Source organism: Mauremys mutica, unplaced genomic scaffold (assembly GCF_020497125.1).
Source record: "Mauremys mutica isolate MM-2020 ecotype Southern unplaced genomic scaffold, ASM2049712v1 Super-Scaffold_100355, whole genome shotgun sequence".
Classification (NCBI taxonomy): domain Eukaryota; kingdom Metazoa; phylum Chordata; order Testudines; family Geoemydidae; genus Mauremys; species Mauremys mutica.
In genome coordinates, this window is record NW_025423322.1 from 252751 (window position 1) to 256810 (window position 4060).

A 4060-nucleotide genomic window follows, 5' to 3' on the forward strand; every position below is an offset into this window, starting at 1 on the left:
TAATCTGAGGGTCCAGCGTTCAAGCCCCTATCTGGGCACTCAGCTTTTAAGTTGCCTTGTGTGCCAGGAGCCAAACTCTGTTCACAGCCACATGCAGATTCCCAGAAGCTGTGGCCATTTCCTGGAAAGGTTCCTTTCCTTAGCAATCAGGAGAGAGGCCACATCCACAGGAGCAGGTGTAGAAAGCGCAGTCTCTGGCCCCCAGGAAGTGCTGTGGGGCCAGGTGCTGAGAAAGCCCAGAGGGGGAGCAGCAGAGATGGGGGAAGGGAGACAGAGAAGCAATGAGGACAGAGGGCAAGTGTAAAGGGGGCATCTGGTCTGGCTATTGTGGCAAACTTCCCTGGTTTATACACAACCCCAGTGGAATTGGCCAGGGGAAGGATCTGAGTCCCCACCCCCTTACCCAGAGGCTGCCTGACCTTGAGGACTGTTAGGATACAGATATTCAGGCCTGTCTGCAAAGGCCTGTACTTTAAGAATGTAGGTGTATTTTTATCACTTAGCTAGTTATAAAGATATAAAAGAAAGAATAAAAAAATCACTGTCTGTCTGTGTAATGGCCTTCTCTTACTGTGACAGTCTGAGGCCTGGTTCTTCGGCTAAGCAGCAAAGGCAGCCATAAGCTGGGAAGTGTATGGTCACATCCTCACATTCCCAACTAGTCACACTGAAATAAGGTGCTATTGGGCTGTGAGGAATACAATCCTATCCTGATATTCCTGTGTTGTCCCCTGCCACTTTGCCACTCCAGCCACGTCATGTCCCCCCCCCGCTTTGCCACTTCAGCCGCGCCGTATCCCCACACACCCCCCCCCGCTTTGCTGCTCCAGCCGCGCCGTTTTTCCCCCCTTGTTTTGTTGCTCTGGTGGCCCCACCCCATTTTTTTTTGCTTGGGGCGGCAAAAAAGCCAGAGACGGCCCTGCCCACACCTGACTCCCTGCCATCTCTACCGGGGCCTGACAAGCTTTACTTGTGTTTGGATTCTGCAAAGCAGAGGAGCAGGTGAGGTTTTCCTTGCAAGTTGTGTGTGAGTCAATCTTTGGCCGGCTCTGCACTACAAAGTTGTTTCAGCAGAATTACATTGCTCAGGTGTGTGAAAAACACACAACACTCCCTCGGTCAGCAGCTTGTGGCCGGTGTACACACTGCAATGCCACGTCTGGCGACAAAACTGCCCTGTTTTGGTGACAAAATAAAACGACTTCGATGAGAGGTCTAGAGCTTTTTGCAGCAAACTTAAAGTGACAGAGTAGACGCTGCTGTTCATTATATCACCATAACTGGCCTCCTCCAGTATCCCACAATGCCCTCTGTGAACTCACCTGCCCTGCATTCCTGCTACAGAGCCATGGGCCCCTCCCCTTTCATCGCTCCGGGAAGTTCTTTACAGCTGAGCCTGCTGCTCTGCTCCGGCAGCCAGGAGCAAATCACTGCCGTGGATGCTGCTCTCTCCCGCCCTGGAAAACACAGAGCAGGGTGGTGGGAACTTCCATACATTGGGGGGGGGCACCGGCATCCGAACTGTGATGCCCGCCAGGACACCCCTTCCCTTGAGGATGCTCTTACCTTCTAAACAGGGATGGCTGTTTTCTAGTAAAATCACTAAAAGGGAAGGAGAAAACTCGAAAGAGGTTCCTCCTGGTGCTCACGTCCGTGAACCCGAATACTCTCTCAGTCCTCAAAGAGAGACCTGGAGAAGGAGACTTGCTGAAGCAAAGCCACAGGGGTCTCTGAGGTTTCCCTGGCCCCTCGCCCCTGTCCTGCCTGGCTGATGTCAGCATCTCTCTGTGAGGTCACCACCTCCCCACCACCTTTGACCAATAGTCTGAGGTCCTGCAAAAGGCCTTTGTGATGTCACTGCCACACCCCTCCCTTGCTGTGCTAATGTCCTGCCCCTGGCCAGGCACTTTGGAGGTTTGAGCTACTCCCTGTGGATCACCCCACTCAAGGAGCGTTCGTTCTAGGCAGCAAGCCGGCTAGACAGTAAAACATCAGATGCTGCTCCCAATGCTACACTCCAGTTTTTCAGAAATTAGTCGACTTTATGGCCAGAAGAGACCATTAGAGCATCTAATCTGACCCCCTGCATATCACAGGCCTCCTGTATGACACAATAGCTACTTTTGGGGGCAACACATTCCAGAGAGGCAGCTAGTCTTCATTAAATGACATCAGGAGATGGAGAATCCACCACTTTCCTTGGTAAGCTTGTTCCTGTGGTGAATCATCCTCGCTGTTGAATATTTGTGCCTTAGTTGTAATATGAATTTGTCTCTTTTCACCTTCCAGCCATTGGGTCTTGTTATGCCTTTCTCTGCAAGATTAAAGAGCCCTTTCATACCCAATCTTTTCTCTCCATTAAGGCACTTCAACACTTCAATGAAGTCACTTTTCATTCATGAAGGACCCCCCGCCGCCGAATTGCCGCCGAAGACCCAGAGTGGAAGAATCTCCGGAGGCCCGGACCCCACGAGAGTTTTCCAGAGCTCCCGGAGTTAGTGAAGGACCCCGCTCCAGGAGCCCCAACAAACTCTTGTGGGGGCCCCTGCGGGGACCAGGGCAAATTGCCCCACTTACTCCACCATCTGGGCGGCCCTGATGGGACCTGGAGCTACTGTTATTTCAGGACTCCTGTGAGTCCCTCAGCTGGTTGGTTTGCACTCTGCTCTTGGGACTCTCTCTCCTCCTCCCTCTCTGCTGCTCTCCTCCCCTAGACATTGAACCCAGCCCTTGCTGCCTGCCAACACCAACTGGCAGAAGGGCCTATAAGTCCCCTGCCTGAGGGGAGGCCAATGCATGTGGTCAGCCATAAGCAATATGATATTTTCTGTCTTATTCTCTATCCCTTTCTTAATGATTCCCAAGATTCTCTTTGCTTTTTTTGCCCGTCGTTGCACACTGAGTGGATGTTTTCAGAGAACTATGCGCAGTGAGCAGCCCCGAGAAAAGGAAGTTTGTCAGTGAGATCAGTCGCAATAACTGTGAAATGAAGGAGTGCTTTCTCCTCTGTGCCGACATGGCTGAATTGTGTTACTTTACTGTGAGAATAAGCTTTAAAATATCCTGCTCTAATTTTCAGGATGGGTCTGTAACCATAACTGGACTCTGTGGGAAGTGGCCTCTGGATAAGTGATCTTTGGACAGAGCTGGCTGAAGAGCCTTCCTACTCACCAGGAGATCCTGGCTTGGCCTGACAATTCTTCCTTGCTGAACCTAGTTTGTCTGTCAGGCTCCTTTCTTTTATTTCTTCTAATGAAAAGAAAAGACCTCACTGCACAATCCTTGTAAGTGCTTGTTCAAGACACAGACACCCTTCCTTGCAACTAAGTCTTGGAAAGTGTTAAGTGGTAAATCTGGAGCTGATGGAAAGGTTACCATGACTCAGAGTTGAGCTGAAGCTGCTGTGAGTGAAACACAGAGCACTAATCAGTATCTGATCACAGCAGCTTGTGGGAGAAGTGCATGTTAGAAGCCCTCTGTCAGCTCAGCTGTGGCTTTCTGTGCACAGAGAGCCAGACAGCAAAAAGTCTGCAAGTCTTGAGGGAAATGGGGAACATTTTTACTTTGGAATTTGAAGGTGTAGTCTTGGACCATCAAGTGGAGTGGTTGCAAATGGCTTGCTGGGGAAGGCACCATGGCTTAGTAGGCTAAAGCACCTGTCTAGTAAACAGAAGATCCTGGGTTCAACTCCCAGTGGTGCCTTGTTCTATAGCTTTTGTCTCCTTTGCTCACATTTTCCTGTGTTTTCCTAGGAAACAGAAGAGACCTCCCTTGACAATCCAAGTAATTGCTTGTGAAGGAAAAGGCTTCTTTCCAACGGAGGATTGGAGAGAATCAAATCCTCAGTCTGGTGTTGATGAAAAGGCTATTGGCATTGGCAAGGAGGTTGCTTCCGCTGCAATTTGCTGTGACAGGAGACCCTGTGTTGTGCGGCCATGCAATTCACTGGGGATATCTGTGCACAGAGCCTCTTCTAGAGGGTTCCCTGCAGGGCTTGCAGGAAATGGAGAATGACTGTCCTTTCACTTTTCATGTTATTGTTGATGAAAAATGGAGCAGT

At 50.3% G+C, this 4060-nt stretch overlaps 1 non-coding gene across 1 annotated transcript; it reads left to right on the top strand.

Annotated features, from left to right (window-relative positions):
• The first annotated feature begins 3628 nt into the window (after nt 1-3628).
• TRNAT-AGU lies at nt 3629-3702 on the top strand. Its single transcript has one exon. It is a non-coding gene; the product is annotated as a tRNA-Thr (tRNA).
• The last annotated feature ends 358 nt before the right edge of the window (nt 3703-4060 follow it).